Source organism: Meleagris gallopavo, chromosome 2 (genome assembly GCF_000146605.3).
Source record: "Meleagris gallopavo isolate NT-WF06-2002-E0010 breed Aviagen turkey brand Nicholas breeding stock chromosome 2, Turkey_5.1, whole genome shotgun sequence".
Taxonomy (NCBI): Eukaryota; Metazoa; Chordata; class Aves; order Galliformes; family Phasianidae; genus Meleagris; species Meleagris gallopavo.
In genome coordinates, this window is record NC_015012.2 from 67,456,249 (window position 1) to 67,483,073 (window position 26,825).

A 26,825-nucleotide genomic window follows, 5' to 3' on the forward strand; every position below is an offset into this window, starting at 1 on the left:
GTGCATGGGTACTAGAGATAAGGCTTAACCATCTGAATTTGCCTTTTCGTTTTTATTTATTTTTTCTTTCCATGAAGATTTGCCTGTCTATCTTGCATGCTTAGACAGATAAAGTATGTGTTCAGGACTAGGCATTTGATGGGGAGCCGTCTGCATCTGTAGGCCCCAGTGACTGTTGGCTGGATCTTCAGTGGATATTGTGGAAGGTTGCTCATAGTTAGGTGCCTGAATCTGGAGCTGATTTGTGTCCAGAATACTGAAATTAGTGCAGATGAGAACATTTATTGGTAGCACCAATGCTTTGAGTTCCTATTTGGCAAACAAAAAGGTGTGGGAACTGGAAATTGGAACAAAATTTGGATATTGCACTTCAGTCCTAAGTGGTGACTGAAACAATGAAAGTCTGCATTTCCCTTCCCCCTCTATGCCTTTTTTGGCACCTTGAGAAAGGGGAAGCTTTGGACAGAATAGACGTTTAGGGAATTCCCCAGTGGAAGGCTTCCTTTGCCATGGAGACTTTTTCCTTTATTACTAAGCCTCATCCTCTGCAGGATCCACATGAACCTGGCTGACACACTCCCACACCCATCCCATGGGCCCAGACCAAGTTTATATGCCTATGACTGCACTCCGCCTGCCACTTTCCTCTGCTTCAATCTGTGTTCATACACGATGACCTACTTTCTGCGTGCTGTCCCATCTCTCTTTCTCTGCCATGTTTTAGAGGGCTTACAGAGTTATGCAGCCCCAGACCGCAGACCCTGCTGCCCATGCCTACATGGTGAAGGGATTTTGTTCAGCATGGATAACATCCCAGACTAGCATAGGGTCTAAAGCAAAACTACCGTGGCTCGCTCACCTGCCATCCCAGAGTATCTGATCTGACTCCTTTGTTTCTGGAAACAACAAAAAGTGTTTCCTATTTTGTACTATCCCATTTCTCTTCCTTCATGTTTGTACTTGCCAAGAGCAGAACATGCCTACAGCTGTAACAAAGGGACCAACTCAAGACTCTCTGAATGGAATCACATTTTCTCTTTGGCCTGAAATAAAAAGCTTAATGGAATGTGAAATTAGAATGGATGTCTTCTATCCACCTAGGGGATGTTCAGTTAAAAAGGTTTGCCATTTGAAATGTTTGGACAGAAATATTCTCAGAACAGACTACCGTTTCGACAATCAACACACATGTTAACTCCTCACTGTGGTTAGTGAGCAAAAGGGCCAACATTTTTAACTCTTTTAACTTCATTTTCTCTCTTTTCAGAACGCCTTTCCATGGGGAGCACAATATTTTTCATGTCATGACAAAAATAAGATCACTTTAGTGCCAGTAACTCCTGAAGAGATGAGAGAACTTGAAGTACAATGTAAAGACAAGCAAGATGTGGAGAAGATTGTGTGAAGTAGGCACTCCTAGAACATGAATAACATTTTCAATTCAATTCAATTCAATTCAATTTCAATTTCAAGAATTTCAAGTCAAAAAAGCTATCGATGACATGTAGCAGAAAGCGTGTACAGAATGTTTACGTGTTACAGAAATGTATAGAAAGTTCTTGTTGTTTTTTTTCCTGAAGAACTCTTGGTTTAGATTAGTTGACAAAATGTGTTAAAAAATGTTAACAACATGAAAGAAGCATGGCCTGAATACTCTGAGATGGAGTGCATGTGTTAGATAGGACCAAAAAGCTGGAAGCCAGCAGCTGTCCTGTTGTATCACGTGCACCCAGCTTCATTAATCACCATGGCTGAGCTCTGTTTCAGCTGCAACTGAAAGATGTTTATTCTACTTATGTTTATCATAAACATTAATTCAACACTTTTGCATAGGAAGGTGGTGGGCACATGGCATCCTGAAATCAAGTTTTTTTTGTAGTTCACCAAAATGCTTGTAGAGAATTCTGCTTGCACTCTTGTGGTTCTTTTCAGGAGTACCTCTTCTGGCAGAATGGGTCTGATCGAGGAGCAGTGAGAGGATGGGAGGCAGGTAAATATGGCCCAAGCACTTGTACCTGAGCAACAGATTCAGTCCTGAAGAGGATTTTGCTATCTTGCATGCTTGTGATCGAGGGAAGGGTTCAGCTGAAAAATGCCGAGGTTGCAATCTAAACAGAGAGAGACCCAGCTATCATGTCTGAGCCCCTCTGAGTTTCTCTCTTCCACCCAAAGAGCAAAGAAAGTTGCCTTTTCAGTGAAATGAAACTTGGCCTGATCAGCAGTATTTAGAAAGTGGAAGGAGAAAGTGTTGACATCGACTGATATATTCTGAGTCTGAGTCCAAAGATTGTGTCACATCATGTGAGAAGGATAAATCTTTCTTGTCAGAGACAAACATCAAACGTTTTGTGGTGAAATCAGCTGCTTGACAAAGAGATGATAATTATCAAAGGGCATTTTTCCTCACATTTAATCTCTACAGAGGTGCATACATGGCCAGTTTCCAATCCCAGATACATTAATGCAAATTTAATTTCATTCCAGCTTTTGCAAGTTCCTTCTGTATTTGTAAATAGGGAGAGCTTTATGGGGACTGAGCTGACCCTGGTTTTTATTCTCTCATAGCTGTTTTGCACATTTTCACACTGGAGATTGAAACATTCCAGAACCATAGCCAATTGGACAGCATTTTAGCTTGCTGATATGTCACTGCTTGTGTGTTTGGTTAACACACACACAGTAATGGTTTCCACACCAAAATCAGACATCTTTGTAGTCCCTTATATTTACTGTCAGGACATATACTTAAAGGGAAACAAACAACAGAACCCCCTTTCCCCCTCCTTCCCCCCCACACCCTTCTCCCTGGATGAGACTGTAGTAGGGCATTAGATACAGAGGCTGCTCTGCTTCTTGCACAGGTGGGATTCATAGCACACAGCATGTTACATGTACAAATTATCTAGGCTGCCAGTAATGAAGTGCTAAAGTTATGCATTGGTAATCTTTTTATTTTTCCTGTTGTGTCTCTCACTTTAATCTGAATGTATTTTCATCAAGCCATAATGTGAGAATAACCCCATGAATACTGTTTAGGCACTTGTTTTGAAGAGGTTTAAGTCTCCTCAGGAATCACATTGCAATATGGTGTCCATACCCTCAGTCTACATCTATACCCTAGCCATGCACTTATGATACTAAAAATAGTGGGAATGGGCATGAAAAATACTTTCTTCCTCCAGCATTTTTTGTCAGTGAAAGGAGTATGCCTGGGCATTAGTTCTGATACTTTGAGTCCATGAGCAGAACAGGACTTCTCTCAGCCACTGTGTCTTTGATGGCAGCAGGCAAGCCAGACATAGAATTTAAGAAACTGAGGCCATACACTACCTGTCTCCCTCTTGTGATACTAACCTTATCTGTCTAATGCTTCTTTGCAGGAAAGCTTGATGCTGCTGGGCAGCTGGACTGAGTGTGGTATGGCCATATTTATGGAAGACTATGAGACATGCAGTCTGATTAGTGCTGAGAATACAAATTTTCTGAGCCACAGGAGTATGTTCAAAGAGATATATTTCCATTTTGGCCACATGAATTCACCTCTGAGATAACTGCTGACACCAATTTTCTTGTTTAAGTCAAGACAAGCAAGACCTTCCGGGAAACGAGCATGGTAGGTTGTCTGAAGGAAACTTGCTTTAAATTTTCTATGTTGCTTAGTGATTTTGAGTGCTATTCTGAAAGCTTTTTAATACAGTCTGATTGTTAATTTTTTTTCTGCACCACCCCTCAGAAGACTGGACTTTTCTTAGAGTGAACAAATAAGCTCTGAATGTTCAATGCTCTTAACATATTCTTGAATACAGGAAAAGAAAGAAAATTCTGTCACACTGCATATATGTCTGAGGATGGGAGAGGGAAAAACATGTGATGGTTTGTTCCAGCTGCATTGATGTTGTATTCCATGACACATTCATAGGTATTAATTCCTTCCAGTAAAGCATGTTCAATTACTAATAGGAAGTGGAAACTTCAAGGTCTTAGTTTTTAGTATCCTTATATTTTCTGCTAAGTTTAAATTCAAGAACCAAGGAGAATGCCTACATAATGATGCATTGTGAAACAGTAGGTTACTTGACCTCCCTCCTTTGAATTTAGCTCTTTTATGAGAGTTTCTTTGTCCCAATTCTCTTAGAAAAACTAATTTCTGTTCCTATTATTGTCAGTGCAAGCTTATCAGTGACTTACTTTAGATGATTTAGTTTGGATACAATAATTTCTTTAAAATTTGACAACTATCCAATTTGGTGAAATTTTAAGCTCGTATTTGGAATCCTTAGTTAAGGATATAATTTAGACATGAAAGTTTTAGGAAATCTATCTTTCAATTATTCTGTAACCTTCAAAATTATGAATGAGAGACCAGTAAATGCTCACAGTTTTGGCTGTCTTCCCTTTCCCTTTTGCCACACATAGCCCCAGAAATGCATTTTACACTCTGAAAATATCAGCTGTGCTCAGTGACTTGTGCGTTTGCCTAGAAGGTGAGCTGCAAAGGTAGGCTGAATTTTCTGATTCTGAGTAATTTTGAGAAATGTTGATAAGAGAATAAACATTGTAACTGTAAGGAGTATCAGCCTGCTTTCAAGGTTTCCTGTTCTTCTACCCTATTGACTATGCTTTCTTGATTACTCCCCATAGAACACCTGAGATTGAAGAGTGTACAGAGTTCACCTGTCCTATCTCTTCATCCCACTTAGACCAGCCTTTTTCATTTGAGGCAGTGCTGCCTATCACTAGACAAATCTGGGTAGAGTTGTCCTTTGTTTGGTCACTTGGCCAGATTTGTTGGTGTGAGAAGTACTCATGACTACATATCAGTAAGGCTATTGCCCAGCAGTAAAACAACAACAGAAGTGGCAGGAATCAATATGAGAATGGGTGCATGCCGACCCACGGTGCACATTAATGGTCCAGGATTTGTGGCTCAGCATCTTAGAGTAACTTATTCTTCCCTTTATCTCACTAGCCTGGCCCCCAGGCAGGATTTTTGCTGTGGCTAACAAAAAGCCCAGTCCCTAGCAGTGTTCCTCCCTCATACAGGAGATTCTCAACTTTCACATGCCACAGAGGACATCTATGTGTGGCTCTTCCTCTACGCTGTTTTATACCACTCTGCTGTTATCTTTCTTCCTTCCTCTTTCCTCAGCTTCCTAATTGAACTGCACTCCTCATTTCTTCTTAAACAATACTCTCCAGTGCTTCTCTTGTGTGCACAGAAGGAATGAGATCTTTGCCAGCCTTCACCCTGCCAGCCTTCTCCCTGGTCTGTAATCCATCTTTTTCCCACTGTGCATTTCTCCAACAAAGATAACAAATTTGTCAAGACATTAATTGAGTTTCTTTTCTTAGTCAGAAAAAGAGAAGAAATTCAACTTGAGGCTATCTTCAGGCCACTTGCATTAATAATATGTTTCTTGACACATCTAAAGATATCAGTGCTTTCTAATATTAACTAATGGGAAACAAATTCTATTCGCTTATTTTTCAGTATCCATACAGTTGCAGAGTTTATAGCATTACACTTAGATGTGTTTTCTGTTATAGGCTTTCTGTTTCTTAATTTGGGACGTTTTTTTATAAGGAGTAGCAAGTGCAACTGCTTCTTTGGGTGTATTATTGACTTTGTTTCTGCTCTGGGAAGAAACAGTAAAAATGGTTTCTTGGTGGTAACTTTCTGTGCAAAACCACGTCAGTAGGTCTATTTGTCTAAGGGAGATGAGTAGGACTTAACCTCAGCTTAGCAGGGGAAATGAAAGTACAGTATATACAAAAAAAAAAAAAGATATCACTGGCTTTCTGCTCAGATACTAGTGCTAATTTTAGAAGATCAAATGCATTAGTTTTGCAACCTATGTCCTACCACAGAGATGCACATCTACGTAAAATGTGACAAAAATCTTGCTTAAACCATTAAGCAGCCATATTGCAACAGGATGGGAATGCTGAGAGTCAGACAGTATGCGGGCAGACTGGAAAAAGGAGGACAAGGTACAGAAACCACTAGAAATGCAGATAAATCAAACATGCAAGCAAATTTTCACGGTATATTGCTCATACTGTAGTTATCCAGTTGTGAAGTTGGTTAAGAAATGAATGTAACGCTCCATCTAATTGCAAGCAGCTGCCTATTAGGCAGCTTGGCCAAATGTTTTTAATTCTACCCTATGATGATGAAGGAAATGGGCAACTTTGGTCTGTACTGTGTGTGAACTTTCTGAACACTTCTTTGCAAAGTCACAAAGTGCGATGCAGAGCTGAGAAAAATCTTCTGAATTGACTGCAGGCTTTAGTGATGCAATCTCTTCCTACTTTTACCAGAATGTGTTTGGAAAGCATGGACCTGCACAGGAGATCAAATTCCAGTTTTGTCAGCTTCACAAACTTACTTCATATGAGGCTAGAGACTGCCAGCGGTGAAAGTGGTTTGAGCAAAAATTGGATCAGCTCAATTATAATGGAATTTCAGGCTGAACTGGGAGAGGGAAGTTTGGAGGGTAGGCAAAGGGAAAGCTCTTGGGAACACTTGAAATAGTTGACACAGAAAATATTGCAATCTGGTGCATTTTAGAAGTGGTTTCCTGTAAATGTAAAGTCTGTTGTGAATTAAAAAAATAGAGAGTTTTCGGGAAGTTTTCATTTTTTTTGAAACCTATGTTAACTATCTAAATCTTTAGTACTGTAATTCTTTCCTACTACTCTGATTAGTTTTGCAAAACAGGTGTAGCCACTGAACGTTTTTTACATGCAGTGTTTCAGTATGTCATGATCTGAAGGATGAATGGTTGAGCACTAGGAAGAATCAAGTATGTTGAAGATGAGATAAAATACCTTCAATGTAAATTTTCTAGTGGTGTATTATCCTATATTCATTATTCTGCAGTACGACAGTTGACTTTTGAGACAGAAGAAATATAACAGGTATTGTATTTCTGGACCTCAGCAAACCAGTTAGTTTGGCAGCACAGTTACGACTGGAGAGATGAGGATACATACAAGAGCTGCGTTGTGGCAAATGAAAAGGGAACGCAAACATACCTGGTGTTGCAAATAAAATTGTAAGTTTAGATGGTTACAGACAAGTATGGTTCCCCCAGGATTTGGTGCTGAGGGTTGATCTCATGTCAGACTCTCCCTAGAGACTTGCAGGGGCATTTTTAATACGAAAGAGAACTGAAATGACACAGCAATATTAGAATAATTGGGATGACCCTGAGAGTTGATGTAATAGAAATAGGAATTTAATAATATCATGTACAGAGTCACCATACTGTTTAGAATTAATGCCAAGATTCTCTTTATATTCTGAAAATGACCTCTTGTAAATGGATTAAGAGGAAAAATGCGTAGTCATAGTAATGTCTTACAGGGTTACTGCTGGTAACCAGCACGACACAGACTTAAAGACAACACCTAGTAGAGACAGAGAAGTATTATCATTCTACTACAAAATTTAGCCAGACTTGTTCAGATTACTGCGTACTATTTTGATCAGCCTGAATCAGGAAGGGGAAATTCAAAGGTGAACAGGTACAAAGAAGTTGCAGGGAGAATTAGAGGAGAGGAAGGCTGCCTTCCAGGAGGAAACTGGCAAAGCCTCGCTCTGTTAGATTAACAAAATGAAGGTCAAAAAGGGATATAACTATTCTCTTAAAGTATATCAGAGAAAAAAGAGTGGAGAGAGAAAAGAACCATATATTCAAAAGTCTAGTGTTGGCATAAGAACAAACAAATATAAACTAAATCTAATATTAGACAGGAGGCGAGAAGAAAAATTATTGACCATCAGAGAAGGGAAGCTGTGGAAATCCTTTTTGTGGGAGGAGCAGCAAAAACTGAGTAATTTTTTCAGCTGAATCTCAATTGCTTTATGTCGCCATTATATAACATTGCCAGTAATGCCTGGAGTTGATGAACTCAGTGACTCAGGAAGTTCATGACGGTTCCTAATTAGCCTACTATTTTAGTTTCAGACTGGTGTAATCTCCAAACCTGAACGTAGCAAGTGAAGCATATGCTAAACTTCGGCCTATTTATGCATGTGGGAGCTCTGTCTAAGCTGTGTCTCATGACAGTTCTCAAAATAGACAGTCTGCTAGAATTTTTCTGTGGGATACAATACTTCACTACCCACTTTTATCCACTAATATGATGTGTGCTGACCGAAACAACTGCACGTTTACATAGCAAATGTATCTTTTATTCAGCAGCCTTATGTTACATGTGTTGGGGGAAAGAGGGGAAAGCTGCGAGTCTAATAACATAACACCTTGCAAAAGAGAAATCTCTGTAGCAATTACTTTCAGTCTTCTCCAGTTTTCTTAAGTTGTTGCCACTATCATTTAATCTCTCTTTGCACTCATAGTTCTCTTGAAAGATGCCATTGATTTCATCTCCCCTCCTTCTACTAAGCTCAGCATATTTCCCCAAGTAGAATATAATGAGAAGCCCATTTCCTAGAGTCATCAAGTATTACATCTGCACCTGAAGTCCCGAAAGTTTTAAGAGTCATCATTATGCATCAAAGGAAGGGCCTGACAGTCACCACCAACTCATAAGGATTTGTACAGATATCTTTGCTACACTTGGAGTTTACTACACCCTTTCAAAGTATATAACTCACAGACATCTGAAAATTCAAGTTGCACTTCCACTATTGTTGCATAGCTGGTAAAAGACATTAGCTGATAGATTTATAGAAAATGGGCAGATAGATAACAAATTCATTAATGTCTTGCCATACCTCCTGTAGTCCTTTCCATTCCACTGTTTCCAACATTTTAGATCTCAGACTGATGAGCAAGTGTGAATCTAATGAGAAGAAAAAAACAGTGAATACCATTAAGCTCATTGTCAAATTCAATAGAGAATATGGCAGTGCTATAATTAACTAAATATGTTTCAGATAATGACAATCTAACAAACTCACAAGAGCACATAGCAAATATTTTTGAACGTAGGCATATCTCAGTGCCTGAGTAGCTGCACTGATTTTTCACAGATCTGAGAAATATTTGTAGTTTCAACTGGTGCGTTATTTTGATCTAAGTGGATCTGAATAGCTCAGAAGCTTTGATGCTCCCTAATTAGCAAGTGTATTGAGTAGTTTTGATTTTAAGTCATTATCTAAAGAAAAAAGGCAGCTAAATAATTATTGGGAAAAAAGCAAGAATCACAATAAGTAAGAAACTGTAAAATAAAAGAGCTAAAAAGATATAAGTTTTATTCAAAGCCTGTCCCAGTTCACCTCTGTGCCAAATAAATATTTGACACGCTCTTCACAACTTTTGTCAGTGTATCAATACTGACTGAGCTTTTATGGCACTTCTGTGGTCCTCTTGTTACCTGAAAGATGATTCTGAATCCTTCCCATGCACAACTCTCTTAAATACTTTCTGATGCTTCCTACAGCACAAAATTCAAGCAGTTGTCGTATCTTCCTTCATCTCCCTCCTCGTGTCATCATATCTACAATACAATCTGCAACAACAGACTACAGTCCATCAGGTGCATAATTGTGAGTACTCTCCTACTTCCCTACTTTTACTACTTTTGCTCTATTAAATGCAAACTAGAGTACTTCTATTTAAGAAATTGCACTTTATTCTATTTCTTTGTTTGGACAAGATAGTTAACCTTTCATATGTTAATTATCATTGTTACTTTTAAAAAAGATTGTTACTATTATGATTTACTGGAAATCCGTGTAAAAGAAATTATCTTTCTATATTTACCGTCTACAAATATGCTGATTTCTCAGTTTGTCCTTTTGTTTTCCTTAAATGTTTCTACGGAGATTATTGATGCTATTAAAATCTGCTAAGTTTTTTTGTCTTCTCAAACTGTAATGCTTGGTCGATGAAACACATACTTTTCTGGCAGTATGATCTTTAATCCTTCTGGTTTGATAAAAAGGATTAGTCTTAGTGTTTCAACAATTTATTGCCTGGAGAAGCAAATGTCTCTTCTGATGTCAACTTAAAGTTGTCATCACAGCCTCTGAAACAAACATGTGAGACTACTCATTCAAGTTTTTGTGTAATACTCACCAGAAGGCCCCAAGTTAGGAAGAACCCTTCTTGACTAAGTGTTAGATCATATTCTTGGTCTGAAGCATAGGCGTGCTGAAGAAGCAGAATGCTTAAAAGATGTTCTTCAAAACAGGATGGTAGGCAGGAAGCAGAGAGTTTTTTTTCCAAGGCAGAAAGTTATTATTTTTCAAAGAAGTAGTCAAACTAGATGACTTTGATGCCTTTTTTTCATCTAGTTCCTAAATAGTTATGGGAGTACTATGGCTTGTACAAAACTTTTTGGTAGTACTATTCATGTTAGTTTCCTTGGAGGATTTTAAGCTCATTGTTTCTACTTTTTCTTGCCTAAAATGGTGTAAAACATAATAAAGTGAGTTAATTTTAAATGTATTTTTTGACAGTTCCTTTCAGTGGGGAAGGGGTGGGGCATTTGTAAGAGAAAACCATCCTTTATGTTTTTACTGTGCATTGATATTACAATAGTGGTAATAATTCCCACTCAAGCTAGGAACCATTGTTCTAGTCACTTCACAGCCTTTGGGAAATACAGTCCCTGCTCCAGAGAACTAAAAGCAAAAATAGTTCAAATAAGTGAAACAACAAAGAAAGGGACAGAAGAAAGGCTGGCAATAGCAGGAATACTTCTGCATCTCCTACCTCTATGCACAGTTTACAGATACGAAATGAAATTCTGTTTCCTTAATGGAGAAGAATCAAATGTATACACATGAAGCAGAAAACAGTTCTGGGGGTAAATACACATTGTCAATGTGAGCCTCATTTAAGTCAATTCAACAGGACAAAATTTATTGTCTTTTTTTTTTTCGCCTTAAAATATTTGAATCACATCAAAAGAGAATGAGTGAGTGAATTAATGTAGCGAGAGCATAGATGTATAGGGCTGAAAATCTATAGGTTTGGATTTTTTGTCTCTTTTCTTCACATCTCACTGTGGTAACATTCTTCCTCTCTTGTGTCAGCACTTTTGGTTTTCACTGTTTGTGAAAGTTCCTCATTTTACAAATGAGTACAGACTTTTTTTCCCTTGTAAAATAATGCCTACGATGAGACCACTTTTTCAGGCATGAAGCAATCTGGTTTTGATTTTGAGAATGAAGGATTTTATTATCTGTTTAAAGAACACTCTGGTTGCTTACTTTTTCCTGATGCATCAATAATGCTAATAAAAATTAGCTGATAAAGATTTGGCCTATGTCAGAGGAACAACAAAAAAAAACATATTACATGGATAGTTTGTATTCAGAAACACTGCTTTTTCTTCTCACTTTAGAAAAAGCTTCTTTCTTTTCATAACCTTTAAAGAAAAGTTATGCTAAAAAATAAGTAACTTTCTTTTCTTTTTTCTTTCAGAAGGAGTTACATTCATAGGAAGCACCAAGAGGTAAACATTGTGTGTCTCATCCCTTGACAGAAATCTTCAGATTTGCTTAACTTCCAGTTTATCTACAAAATATTTGAGAATGACTCCAGGCTGGTCTGTAGTGGGGGTTGAAGTTTTTAGTATTAATCTTAATCTTCTAGATTGTGTTCCTTCTTTTATGCACCTGCTATTTCATTACAAGCTCACTTCTGTAAAGAATGCTTCACATGTAGACCAGGTGTAGTGAAATGGGACTTGACCGTCAACCACGGCATCGATTTTCTCCTCACTCAAGAATCAGTAAAAATAGATATCAGTGAATGGATTTTTTTCCCTCAATGTAAGGCCTGTGTGCCTCTTAACAAAACATCTGTGAACTGAATTGTTGATGTGTACACTAAACATGTTGATTAAATTTCCAGGATTTTCTCTGGTCAATTAAAAAGCCAGCCATCACGCATTTTTCTCCTAAGCCACTGACATGCTATTGATATTCTTAAGCTACTGATTATGCAGAACCAAACTCTGCTTTTATTTAGACAGTTCTCAGTCATTCAAGTAACTCTTCTAAAGGTCATACATGCATCGAGCTTTCTTCCATTATTTGAGAATGGCCATCAACTTCATCTAAACTACAGCAATGATTTTCTTCTTGACAAGTATTTGGCTTTATTGCAACCTGAAAATCTCTGCATGTTTTTTAGTCAATAAGAGGAAGTCCCTTCCTGTGACAGATTTTGTTTTGTGGCTTTAACCTGCTCAGGTGCCAGGTCTCTGCACATGCTGGTCTCACTCTGTAGGCAGAAGCTCTCACTGACCCATGGGAGTCCAAGGCACTCATGATGAAGGAAAGTAATCTGAGTAACAGCCTACAAGATCTTATGAGTGTGAGAAACTTAAAAACCATTTGAAATAACTATGGAGATCCTAACCCTAATAGCTTTAACCCACTCTTTCAAAATGCTGTGCTCCTCGGTGGCTGACTGTGCTGTTCCTTGGTTCAAAGGTGGCCGCCAAGTAGGCCTGACCATTGGTAGCTGACAGATTGGCAAAAATGACTGGCCTTCAGCAGCTCAGCAGCCAGACTGCAAACCAAGCCCAGCATTTCTGGAGGAAAAGTGATGTGGCAGGGCACCACGACCTTTTCTGCTCCATTTGGCAGTTTGTAAACAGCTGCAATGTAGAGACAACTAGTCTTTTTAACACCAATGGGTCAGAAGCTGCTTCAGACCACTGGGTGGGCACCGGAGCTTCTGAGTCTTTTGTAGCTTCTTTTCAGACAGGATGAATTCAACCCACTGTAGAGGGAAAGAGCATCATTGCCACAGAATAAATGAGACGTCTGAATCATAGGCAACTGCTCTGCTTGTCTTGCGGACTGCCAGTGTCCCAGTACACATAACTGGGAAAGATCCAGAAGGAATCAATTTCCACAATCCAGCGGTTGACATGAAGTGGAAAACATTTAAGGAGGGTAGAAAACAAATAAACAAACAAATGAAAGAATCAAGAGAAACTCTTCTTGTTTCTTATTGCCCAATAGTTTACTATGGTTATTGTTCAATTTTGGCCACAGACTTGTGACCTCTCCTATTTTATTTAGCACTTCTTTCAATTCCCTTTTTTAAAACAAAGCAAAACAAAACAACTCAAAGTGTTGCTAAAGCCATGTCAAACTTATTTACTGCTGTTTGAGTCTCTTGCATGGGCTGATGTTAGTATCAGTAACAGAGATGTGTGGAACACCTGCTCACACACATGCAGTGTCAGACCTCTGGTGTTGTGCCTCAATCTCATTTGACTGTACTAACTGAAGAGTGAGGGTCTGAGTTAAAGGAATAATTAAGTTTGACAGTTATCTGCAAAAACAGGCATGCTTCCAGTCTCACAATAGCAATGCGTGAGGTTTTGAAGTGTTGCTAGTGTGGGGTGAAATTGTTTAAATATATATATCCAGATATTATAGATATTCTAGTACACGTATATACATATTCATAACTTAAACAAATGCTTACACTTCTACACTTGTATACATGAACTTATGTAACATATATGCATATAGAGCTGCAATCAACTTGAATACCTGGGCAAATACTTCCAGATCTTATTTAAATAGGTATAAGACAAAGCCTTCTCCTTTTCTTACTGTCTCACTGCTTGGGAGAGCAGCCCAGAGAAAGTGCATTCCTTTCAGGGTGTAATGCCTACTCTTGCAGGTGTACTGTTTGCTGTCTTACGTGCTCTGATGAGCTAACAGAGGCTTTGTTATTCAACAGAGGTTCTGTTGTCTCTGATGCGAACAACTTGCCCACTCTGCAGAGGACCCATGTCCTGAAGTACTCCAGGCCAGGGGGTGCTGAGCTATCTTTCCTAAGGCAGCCCCACATCAGACATTTGCTTTCTCCCATAAAATGTGAGAAAAGCCCCAGCGGGGTGAAAATGACTTTTGCTGTCAAAGGAGAGAAGAAGCCAGTGGAGATGTAGCTTTGTTCAGACCAGAGATGCCTGTGGACAAAACCCTCCCGGTTCATATTTCCTAGTCTCTGGGAGTATTAACAGTCTGTAGGCAGGGACTCATCTCTGTGCCTGTGGCTGGGCTTGCCCACACTGCGTAGCTCTGTGTGGGGCTTCAGGCCTGCGTCCGCGCTCCACTGGAGCCCTGTGGATGCTGGCATTTGCAAGGTTATGTGGCTTCTGGGTGGAGTTTTTCTGGATGACATCTTTGGAAGTGGGTGCCTCAAGTCATCTAAATCTTGCCTTAAGTCCCAGAGCCCCTTTATTTATTTAATTTTTTGTTCCTGACTCAATATGTCTCAGAAGACTTCTGGTAACAACTTGCTTTTGGCTGGAGATAGCATGAGAAAATAACTCCCCCAGTGCTATTTTTTTTTCTGGCTCTCTGTGTATGAATCCTGGACAGAATTAGATGCACCTCCCCTCCGCCAAACTTAGAGTTTATTCCCAGTTGGGTCACTTTTCCTTTTACCTGGCATGCTGCCGACACCTTTTGCCTTCTGATGGCTTTGCTCACTGTCTGGATCCCATGCAGCACGTCCCTGGCAGAGTCCCAGCAGGACAGGCTTGGATTTTACCTCTTGCATTGGCATTCATTCCAGTGGCTGATGGCCCATGGTGACAAGGTCCTCTGTCACAGCAGCCAGAAGTAATCCGGGAAGGAGCCATCCCAGGTGCCAAAATGTATTGCTACAGCACTGTCAGTGAATGTGGGGATAAAGTCACAGCATTCACAGAAGTGCTTGCAGCTTTTGCTGGTGGCACTGGGGTCTGATCTCAATTACAATGAAGCAACTAGGCTAGATTTGGATCTGGATGACATTGACCACATTTAAGTTCCCTGTAAAAGTTTGCTTCTGTCACACTACTCCAGTGAATAAAGTTGTGTTGTACATAAAGGAAAAATGTTGTCCTGCTTCTTTAGCATCTTTCTACTTGTTTGCTTATTCTTGATTCTAGGCATAATTTTTTTCACCATTTAAAAATAAAATAGGCTTTTAAATTGATTTAATTAAAAAGATATAATCATCTGTGAAGACTCCTAAACTGAATCAAACCCACTTTACAAAGAACAGAGCATCAGCATTGCTAAATTCATCCAGTGTATAAGACTGGATGTGTATAAGACTGCTTTTTGAACGTACTGCTAATTGTGCCGTAAGTTTACAATTCTGTATGAATGTTCTGGCATTTTCTGGCTGAAATCTTTCTACGTGTATATCTCCTGTAGATGCTATGGGAACTAACACCTAGCTTCTTTTAACAATGATGTCAAGGAAAAATGATCAAAAATTTCATTCTGATGCACTTTTTTCCCTTTGCTTGAGAAGGAAATACTAGTGCTTCTATCCATTGTTATTGGAATTAGAAATTTCTTAGGAGTGTGGTTTTTCCATTTCCCATGAAAAAAAAAGAATTTTTCATACATGCCAAACAAAGCTGATTGTTAGTCTGGCAACAGCATTTTCTAGGAATTCTGATCATACGTGGCCTCATTTACCCTTTCATAACTTCTCCTGTGATCAGACTCAGTTAAAACTATCATACATCTGGGTTTTCCTGAATACGTCCTCTTTTTTGTTCTTTTTTTTCAGTCCCAGTGCATTGTCAATGCAGACTTTTAGATGTTCATGCACACACAGTGCCCATATGGGCTGTGCATGTGCAAAGTCTGATGTGTTCCAGAAATCCTTGATTTACAGCATGAAGTGATTGTCCGTGGTGTGAGGAACAGAATCATGGCACTTGCTCAATGGATGCTGTTAAATACAAGGGCAAACTGGTCTGCCTGGGAAATCCTGAGCAAAATATGGAATTCTGTGGGCTTCTGATTTGCACAGAGTGACCAAGTGAAGTAGTTCATTTCCCACAACACAACTTTTTATTATAATTAAGCATGAAGTATTAACACAATTTGTGTGTTTATTGAGAACATAAGCACGTCTTTTTTTCTGGGTTACTGTTGAAAATTACTGTTCCTGAATAGTGTGGTTGAAAGATGAACGGTATTCACAGCATGTCTGTTGAGTATTTAAGATAATCATGGTAATGGTTTTAGTCTAACATTAGTACAAATTAAAGTATTACCATGATAAATGAATAGCTGGTGAGTAAAGTGTGATTTCCTCCCAGTAAGTCTGCTGTCAGTTGGTAGTAGAAAAGCTCTGAGCAAAGAAAATGCAATAAGTCTGAGAGAAGGTGGATGAAAGCATTATCTTAGATCTCAAAGCAGGATGTTCATATCTAGGATGGCCTAAAAACTGAACAAAACAAAGCAAATGAAAACCTAAATCAACAAAAGAAAGCTATTTGATACCAATCACCCTGAACAGAAACATCTGAAATTATTACTATATGTGTCACTTCACTCAGTTTTCGTTTGTTATCTCTGTGAGCACTAACATGTCTAAAGACTTTATCTTCTGGGAAAATTTGTGGCCTGTTCTACACAGTATGTTAGTTACCAAGACAGCAAGTCTCCAGCTTATACATTTGTGATCTTATTTGTGGCTGTGATTTCCAATGTATTGTGTCCTACTACTGCATGGTCATATAAAACAAAGGAGGCATTGAATCTGTGTATCATGCATTCCTTCAAGGCTAATGACTCTATCCTGGGAGACATGTCATCATGATAAGTGACCTTGCTGCCTGCCAGAGCAATGTCCTGGTGCCAGAAACTAGCCAGGGCAGGGAGCTGCATGGAGCACTGAGCACATTCACGTAGTGCTGGAGAGTTAACACTGATGCTCAACACGAGTCAGTTTGGGTCTTATACCAGTCTGCCCTTATAGGCAAAGCCATGAAACTGGCAAATATTATCAGCTTTGCCAAGAACAAAGCAAGTCCAGTTCCCTTGAATAGGAAACCATCTCAGAGCATGGCGTGAGACAGGGTTTTCTGCCTGTCCACCCCATTGTGCCATGCTGGCTGTCCTCGGGGCTGGGTCTGTGGCAGGAACAGTATACTTCCATCAGGCAATCCATCCTCAGGATCACCACGCTGCATCATGGCTGCTTTTGGCCTGTTATTTAGGAGAATTTTGAGGATAGGGGACTTTTCACAGTTTTCTTTCAAAGAATATAGATGTAGTCCTCATCTCCAAAATGCATTGAGATCAAATCCTCCAAACTCTGTACAGGTAAAATTGAACTGATCAGGTTTGGCTCTTCCACCTCACCGGTTCATTTTTCTTCCAAATCAATTTCCAGAAGTTCTCTTGAAGTAGGATTTCAGGAAGAACTCTTCTAAAGTAATTTTTAATGAGTGAATTTTCATACATCATATTTAGATTTAACATTCTTGTTTTGAAAAGTGTTTTGAATAGTGTCCTTTCTGTGTATCATTTTCAGAACAACAAAGTATATCAGAACATCAGGTGACAATTTTCCGCATAAGCTGCATGTTGAGCTGGAAGAAAGGACAAACTGAATCTGTTTATAGTAAGCAGTGCTGCCACACAAAATAAAGGGATTGAAATGGAACATATCACTCACGACCAATGTCTTCCGTAGAATCATAGAATCATAGAACTGTTTGAGTTGGAAGGGACCCACAAAGATCATCTTGTGCAACTCCCCTGCAATGAACAGAGATATCTACAGCTACATCAAGTTGCTCGGAGCCCTGTCCAGCCTGATCTTGATTGTCTTCCAGGATGGGCCTTCCACCACCTCTCTGGGCAACAGGTTCCAGTGTCTCATCAATCTTTTTGTAAAAAACTTCTTCCTTATATCCAATCTACATCTTTCCTCTTTTAATTTGAAACCTTTTCCCCTTATCCTATCACAGCAGACCCTGCAAAAGAGTCTGTCCCCTTCTTTCTCTTAGCTCCCATTTAGATACTGAAAGGCCACTATCAGGTCCCCCAGATTCTTCTCCAGGCTGAACAGTCCCAGCTCTCTCAGTCTGTTCTCGTAGGAAAGGTTTTCTGTCCCTTGGATCATTTTGTGGCCCTCCTCCGGGTGCACTCAACCAGGTCCACATCTCTCCTGTACTGAGTATTTCACATCTGGATGCAATACTCTGGGTGAGGTCTCACCAACACAGATGTTAAAGAGCACTGGTCCTAGTACTGACTTCTGAGGGACACCACTTGTCACCGATCTCCATCTGGACACTGAGCCATTGACCATCACTCTCCAGTTATGATCTCACTGCCAGTTCTTTGTCCATTGAACAGTCCACCCATCAAATCCATATATTTTCAATGTGGAGAGTAGGTTGTTATGGAGGACTGTGTTAAAGGCCTCACTGAAGTTCCAAAAGATGAGATTAGTGGTTCTTCCCTTGTCCATTGATGCAGTTACACCATCATAAAAAATGACAAGGTTGGTCAGGTAGGACCTGCCCTTGGTGAAGCCATGCTGGTTATCCTATATCACCTCCCTCTCTTCCATATGCCCTAGCATAGCTTCCAGGTAGATTTGCTCTGTGATCTTCCCTGGCACAAAGATGAGGCTCACAGGTCAGTAGTTCCCTGGGTCTCCTTTCTACCCTTCTTAAATACGGGTGCAACATTGGCTTTTTTCCAGTCACCAGGGACTTTACATGATCAGTACGACTTTTCACATATTGTTGAATGGCTTGGAGACTATCTCAGCCAATTCCTTCAGGACTCTGAAATGCAATAATAATATCTAGAATTGCATGATGTGTCGGTGTGCTGATATGCCATGAAAAATCAGTGCATCATGAAAATGATACGAGTATAAAACTGCTTAGAAAGAATGCAAACGAAATCTACTGGAAATAGTTTTGGGGAGAGAACTATTTCTGTTTTAAACTACATTAATGAAGAATTTTTCCTTGCATCTGTAGAATATCAGAAGAATATCATGTTGACTCTATCAGTCTTTTCCAATAAACTTGTATTGCAAGAAAGTTTTCCAACCTGCTCTCACGTCAAGTGAGTGGAAATGAAAGCAGACTTGGGCCCTGTATCTATATGGTTCACATTAGGGACGGGCTCGAACCAAGCCCACTAGATCAGAACATTCCCAGACTTTGAGGAAGTTTGGCTCTGATTTCAGTTTTAAAATTCAGTACTGGCTCTTTTCAACAAGGAACTAAATCATCTGAGCACTGCTTTGGGAAATTTGGATTCAGATCAGAACTTTGCAGCTGCAGCCCTAATTGAAATATAGAGCTCCCAAAGCCTGGACAAGGGGAGCCAGGAGAGCATAAAGGTCCCCCGGTACTCTGCCATGCAGGGAGCCCAAGTCAAGGGAATATTCATGCCTGAGACCTGGGAGTAAGAGCCACATGGGAAGCACACACAGTGTGGGATATCAGTACTCACCAGAGGGCTATGCATCCCAAATCAGTCAACACCTGGATACCATACCATTACCATAACATAATTTGTGGACTTGGTGTGAAATTGGATTATCTTTCACATTTGAACAGTTTGGTTGAAGAGCAAATCCCTCCTAATTTTTTCAGTCAACCTATTTTTCATTGCTTCATGGTCCAGTCATTGCTGTGTAACTGAGGGCTGCAGTAGTGATAGAGTTGTTGATCAGATTTGTTAGCAAAATTGTTAACAGAAGCTTCTGAAGTGCTTGATCCCACTTTGGGAGTCTGGGAGATCTGCTTTTGATGTCAGTGACAGTGTAAACAGACATGTAATTTATACACAAAAAAGTCAATTTTTACTACTTTATTCTTTGAAGTCAGTCAAAATACTTAAAAAAAATTCTGCCTGTGTGACCACATCAAGGCCACTGAAACATTAAGCCTCTGTAACTGGGACAGCAGGTACTTAAAGGAAGGGAATAAAAATACTTCCTAGACATAGATAGAATTTTTTTGCTCCAGCAAAATGTAGGGAGACCATGCAATGATAGAGACATGAGAAGCAGCACAGAGGTTTCCTCCAGCCTCAGGGTCTGGGCAAGAGATGCTGAGAGAGGTACTTTTGGAGACACCAGCAGGTGCAAACAGCAGAAGATGAAGTCAAATAGAAGAAGTCAAAGCCCAGCGACACCCTGCCTTTCTCCGACTGGCTGCTTGGCCTGCTCTCCCTTTCTGAACCTCTTCCTTTCAGCTTCTCTCTGCACTCCTTGTTTTCTCCTCTGTCTTCTCTTTTCCAACCCTGACTTATTTTCTCTCTCTTTCATGATCCCTTATCTTGTGGAATTAACTCAGACTTTTCTGCCTTGCAGGGGCTGCTCTCTAAGTACCAACCTTTCCTCTTTGGCTGCCATCTTCCACTCCTAATCCTGTTTTTCTGGAGTAAATGTAGAATGGAGACACTTTAAGGTCACAGCTCCCAAATTTATCAAGTTAAGTTTAAAGATATCACCACTTCATCTTTTTGTTCCTTAGATAATTTCCATTGATTATGCTGTATCCTCGGTCCATTTTCAAATGATTCATTTAACAGAGGCTCACTAGACTTTTCTTTCATTCCATCCATGATAAGAAGGGAGCAAAATGTCTCCTGAGATTGGACTTGATCACCACAGTACAAGTTATTATTCAGCAAATTCAGCAACAGCATTCTATAATGTTGTAGACAAACTCAGTTTGTCACAATGCTTCATAGGTCTTGAATCACAAGAAACAAATGTCTTACCTTTCTATAAATACCATCATCCTTCTTTAGCCCATAGGTTCCTGGAAACATGAGTATAACCCAAGAACATGACACCCTTAGGAATGGGGTCAATACATTCTGAATTTCCTGATTTTCTGAAAGCTGTTAGTATTTTTGCACAGTTCTTCATACTCTGTTTCTGTTTTAGCTGTCCCAGATTCAACATCTTCAGTAGAATTATTATATTCCTCTTTCTCTTTGTACAGCATCTAGAAGAATGGGGAGGCCATTTCTAGCTAATTCTCAATGATATTTCCTATTCTCAATGATATTGCCTACTTTTAACAAGATACTACTGAGACGTCTTAATATAATTCAGTTTTAAATACTGACTGAGCCAACAGTCACTTAAATAGGTAACTCATTGCGGTGTTATTTGTCAAAAAGAAGAATTTTTAACCACTTCCAGTTTTAGACAGCTTATTATTCTTCATGTTAAACAGTTGCTTTACTTGATCCTATAGACTTCCAATATAATTGCAATGCACTGACTTTTATGAATGCCTAGAACTTTATGTTGAAAGTAATTGGCAGCTAGCAAACCAGTATCGGGGAAATTTTCAACATCTTAGAGGTGGTTAGGAGGAAACCTATTTCCTCAAATAATAAGACTGCATGTGCTGTCACTCATCAACATCCTAGCACTTAAGCAGATACCAAGCAAAGTTTTTCAATAAGTTCTTCAAAGCGGTTATGGTTAGGCTGGTCAGTTTTGACTTTTATATAATCTCCTGTGGAACTTCGGCATTTCTCTAAGCATGTGGAGGTGATAACTTCTGTTAGTGCCTTCACAGAAAACTACACCAATGCACGGCTTTGCAGAAGGTCGACTGAAGAACTGGCAGCCATGATGAACACTTCTCCTGGACCGTAAAGTGCTCCTTGCTTAAGTCTGTGCTGCATTCATAAGAACTCAATGAATTGGGAGTGTTTTTTATTTTTGCAACTTTTAAATGTCCATTAAAATAGAATATGTAGTATTTCACTTTCTAAGTGTCTGAAATAATTCCTAAGCTGCTTTTCTCTGTGTATTCTGAATTTCAAAAAGGACTGATATGACTAAGAGTCACATAATGCTTCTTCAGGGACTCTAATTAGTTTGGCTGACCTCATATCCCAATGAATTCTGGCGAAAGCCTTTTCAATCCTTTTCCCAGAGGTAAAAACTACATTTACTGAGCTGTTATAGAAGTTAAAATGCCCAATACCCTTTATATTTTTTTTATTCCTTCATGAATGGAACTTACATTAAGATTTGGAGTGAGGGATTATCCTCATGTTGTAGCGTATGATAATTTTACAAGGGAAATCAGAGGAATACACTGATCTGATCTCATTTGCACCAGGTTAACTTTGAAATAAGAGAGGTTGTGGAACTGTGTGTGTAAAAAAATCACATAGTGAAGAGCAGAATCTGCCAAAACCCTTTCGTACCCCTAGGCTACTAGTTCTACTGTCTGGAATTCCCTCCCTTATTACTGCCCTGGAATTCTGTTATTTTTACAGTGTTTGAGATTTCTAACTATAATGCTATTATAGTTTTACTAGGGAACAGTCTCCAGAGTAAGATCAGAGCTCAAGATTTGGCTGATATGCTCCACAACTGGCGGAGTTACTGAAATACAGTCAAATCTATTTATGTCAACTCTGCAGTTATCTTTCAGTTTCTTTTTGGTCTTACCTGGATAAATCTATATATTTTTTCCTCCCTTGATATATTTCCTCTCTGCTAATATTTTATTCTGTGGTGCTTTTTACAGTTTTGAGTTTTACTGCAAGAAAAGAAAGCCCTAGAGTTGCAAAATCTTTGCATAATCCTTATACATTTCAGTGGTCTGATGGATTGTATGCAACTGATAAAAATTAGCTCTGCAAGGAATACTTAACTATGTGAAATTATTAATTTGTATAAGGCTTTACAATCACAATGCAATATGTAACATATTCAATTCAAAATCAATATCAGCATGAGTTAAACCCTCTCCTTACCCCTGTGTATTTTCATTTGTCTCAGGAGTCTCAAGCAGAAATACATTTCAACAGCTTCAACAAAGTTGAATGAAAATTTGCAAACAAAGAGTCTTAAGAAATCTGTCAGCAATGATTATCCTTTTATTACTATTATTTTTTTATATTTTTTTTCTTGTGGATACAAGCGTTTTTAGTTCTAGCTAAAAAAGAATTATGTCAGTATTTTTAAGAGAGCTCATTGAAGACAGTGTACATCTGCAAGTTAAACTGGTCATCAGACATAAAAATATAGTCATTGAATTATCACTCTAATGAACTCATTATCACTCAATGAAAAGCAAAAGGTAGAATTTAACACAATGTTTTTTTTCACATTGATGTGCAACAGCTTTTGGTGGACAGTACACATTATAATAGTTTTGTTCTTTAGGGCAGGGTATGTTGTCCAATATGTCCCATGCCAAGCATGCCTTGCAAAGCGCTGACCTAATGGGCCCAACTCCACAAAGAACTACAGAATGTACTTCTGTGCAGAGACAGTCCTGAAGACCTGAAGGGAAGTTAATTTTTCAGATTTCCCTTGAATCACTGGAAGAATACTCAACAATTTGCAGGATTACAGACATGAAACTTGTCTTCATGACATTAGCCCATTTAAACGAGGCCTTATTAAAAGAACAAGAAAATATGTGATGAGCGGTGACCAGAATAAGCAATTGGAGGCTGCTGAGTAAAAAAAAAAAAAGACTAATTTTCATTCATTGGGTTATCCAATTCTTCTTTAACTTCAAAACTGCACTAATTTCAAAGTAAAGTGACATCAAAATTGTACTGTATAATATTACGACTGCATCAGGGTTTAGTTTTGTTTACTGCAAAGCTGAGAACCAAGCTTGCAGCCACACAAACCTGTGCCTGTTCTGAAAATTAAGGAACACTAAGGATAAAGGGGCACCATTTTGTTAGCTGAAATAGTTCATTGTTCTTGCATTATCCTGGAGTTTCCTGCTCTTGAGATTACACTCTTGACGTTTTGAAACTTGAGAGAGGGAAAAGACAAAGACATAAAATGGCCATCATCTGGGAATCATGGCATTCCCCTGAGATAAGGGAGACTGTGGCTTCAGATCTCCTGTCCTGCATGTGGCATGCTAGACACATTAAGAAGTGCTTTCTAGATCGTGGCAAAATTCCCAGATCCCAGGCTACTTGCTTGTTTCATTTCCTCTCTGATCCTAAAAGAAGTTCTATGCTGAGCCCATGAAAACCTCTACAGAAAACAGGTCTGTTCAGAAAAAACATATTCCAAAAAATGAATTCTTTATGAGCTTCACCCATGTTTCAGCTCCATCCGTTGTCACTACTTCATCTGTAGGCACAAAAACACAAGCTGGCAGTGGGTTGCCATGGGTCATGTGGGACAACTGCAGCTTTCCAAATGAAAGAGTGTTATCAGCTGCCATGGAACTGGAGCTCAGAGCTTTCAGAAGGCAGAAAGCTGTTCTGGAGTCTTGCTTGTCAGGAAGCTTGTTCTGGTGTCCTCATCAGTTTCAGCTGTGGGTGCACGCCTGGCTGGTGACTAAGGTCATTCAGGGCCTCCAAGCAGATGATTAGGAGCAGGTTTTCAAGGAGGCTGTAGGAAACGTAGGAGTAAATGGTATCGGCTATCTGGAAAACTTCTTGGCAGTATCCTTTGAAAGACATATTTCTTCTGAGTTTCCTGGGCTTGATTCTGATCTCAAAGAAATTGTGGCAGTGACACGTTGATTTTACCTTGGTGCCAACTACTTGAAACATGTCTTCTTTTCTCAGATTGTTTGATTGGAGGAGAGTATTTACATTTTCTCTTTCTCTCTTTTTTTCCCCTAATTAAAAACTTCACTTAATCTCAGCACTTTGTATTTTCTAACCTTGCAGCTGCTGACACAAGGCCTGATCCTATGTTATGTGTACATAACTCCACTGATTTTCAGAGGTGCTCTTGATTTAGTGAGGAAATTCTGACTGTTAAACCCTTCTCTGCCAGTTTTTCCAGGCTGTGTATTCTTGATTTCTCCATGCTGTGACACATGAGTCACACAGTGAGTATCTAACAGGTTGCTTGTGTTGTGTCTGCAACAGAAAAAGGATCTCGTTGGTTTCACATGAGAAAGTTGAATCCTAAATTTGGCTGGAAAAAAATTAAAAGCATAAAAACTACCACCAGATAAAACACAATGAGCATATTCTTTTCTTCTAAAAGATTTATTTATCCAAATAAGCCATAGTTTGCAAAGACACTTGTATTTTTTTCATATTTAAATTGGGTTGCCTTGAATAAAAGCCATCTTACGAAGGAAAAAGAAGTCAGAAAAACAAGTCTGACCTTGAACAAATTTGATGTGGTAGTGATTCACTCTAGAGTCATCTTAGTCAGATAGTCAACATCAGCTAATCATAATCTCATGATTATTGCATGTAAGTGTGAATGTATTGATATAAATATATATGTATTTATGTATGAAAGCTCATGCCAGAATTAGAGAAGAATGCAGCATTTCCCCCGCTTGAGACATTAGTCCGTAAGACTTTGTTCAAGGAAGATCTTCAAAGTGCATGTAGTAATTCTAAGGACTTTCCTAAGTCTGAGAGCACTTGTGTGCTTTTCTAAACAGAGCTGCCAGAATTTATTTTTTCCCATTTTGGAATCCTTAGAAAGGGTCCAAGTAGTACCAGCTCAGCCTCACTGCAGAACTTCATCTCTGCCTACATCTAGTGAAGTCCCAGGTTTTCTTTAAACTCTTGAAATGCTGTACTGAATACAGAAACCAAAGCAGAGTTTGACTTCTGTATCTATGGAAGTTGTCAATAGAATGTGATTGGCAGATACAGAAAGTATCACTTATTTAGAAGGGGTTTATTAAATACTTGCTCAAAAAAGCTGCATATGAGGAGACCTACATTGTGAGCCATGAAAGTAGAACAGGCTCTTCTGCCATGTTTTTTAGTCTGGGACAAGATGAGAGGTGCTGGGGGGCCTGTGGGGCTACCCTGCCTACCACTGCACACCTGCAACAAGGGCAAAAGGGGGTGTTATGAAAGCCCGAGGGAGAGAGGGAAATAAAATCATTTGTCCCTGTGTGAAAATAGAAAGCAGCAAAAGATAGTTGTGCTGAGTGTGTTTCCACATGTCACTTTATGAGCTTTAAGCAATCTAAGTAATTACTAGGTTACAAACATTATGGCCCAAGTTGTCCACATTTCATCTTACCACCTTGTTTTTCAAAGAGATTCAAAACCAGACAGAACATACTATTCCTCCCCACTCAGTAATGTTTATGTTTAGAAATGAGATTAGCAATCTTCAAGTGAAAGAGAGTCGTATTTCAGGGAGATAAAATTGCTTATTAAACCACCCTTCATTCAAATTGACTGGCCAAACCCTCAGTGTTGCAAACTGCAAACATTTCTCTTAGCTTAGAGTTTTTTGCTACTTTCACTGCTGCAATAGCCAAGCTATCGTTAGGCAATAAAGGTAAGAGTATAAGCATATGAGTGACTGTGTAAGGAACAGATAATACTCTATACAAATCTTCCTTTAAATTCTACCAGTAAATGCAACATGTTGTCTCACATGTTTGTTCTTTGGTCAAAGTTTGTCTTTGATTCACACTGCTTTCCAGAAATGTTTTTTTTTTTGTTGTTTTTCAAGAATCCTGAAGCAATCTATCAAAATGATTTTTTTTTCCCTAAGAAAATTCCCTTTAGAAAGAAGGAAGTAGAAGAGAACAAAGGCAAACAGCCTGTGACAATGACTCATTATGTTCCTTATAAATTATAGCTGTGAAGTCAATGCAAATTGTTTCTCACAGTTTCAAAACCCACTATAAGACAATAACTTAGGGCTATAGAAAGAGAGATTTCACCTAGAGAAATAAAGGTTTTTTTTTTTTCCTGTAAACATAGAGTAGTGTGCAACAAACATTAGTTATTTGGAAAGCACTTGAAGATCTACTAGTAGATTAATTTCATGTTGTAGCATGCAAAACTAAAACAGAATCAAACTCTTGAACTTGTAGCTCTTGTGGTATTTGTTAAGACTGAAACTTCTGTAATCTGTTTGGCAAGCTACCACTACATGGACCCTAGTAACCCTATTCCCTAGTAATAGGGAAAAGGTCTGAAACCTTCAGGAAAGGTGACAGACATTTGACCTCAAGGGCTCAATCTACCTTGACAAGCAGCAGTGCCATCCCCTGTGCTAGGAGTGAACTTGGTGCCATGCTGGGGCTTCAGGAAAGCAGAGCACTTCAGCACGTGCTAATATATATAGCACAAATGCTTTCCT

The 26,825-nt window shown here is 39.1% G+C and overlaps 2 long non-coding RNA genes across 2 annotated transcripts; one reads left to right on the forward strand and one right to left on the reverse strand.

The window, feature by feature from the left end:
* Positions 1–1,275: 1,275 nt before the first annotated feature.
* Positions 1,276–14,823, reverse strand: LOC109366176. The gene is made up of 4 exons (XR_002112312.2): positions 13,496–14,823; positions 9,346–9,480; positions 8,744–8,811; positions 1,276–2,108 (listed from the first exon to the last, which is right to left on the reverse strand). It is a non-coding gene; the product is annotated as an uncharacterized LOC109366176 (long non-coding RNA).
* Positions 5,880–13,483, forward strand: LOC104909865. The gene is made up of 3 exons (XR_792645.2): positions 5,880–5,991; positions 9,412–9,517; positions 11,403–13,483. It is a non-coding gene; the product is annotated as an uncharacterized LOC104909865 (long non-coding RNA).
* Positions 14,824–26,825: the final 12,002 nt, after the last annotated feature.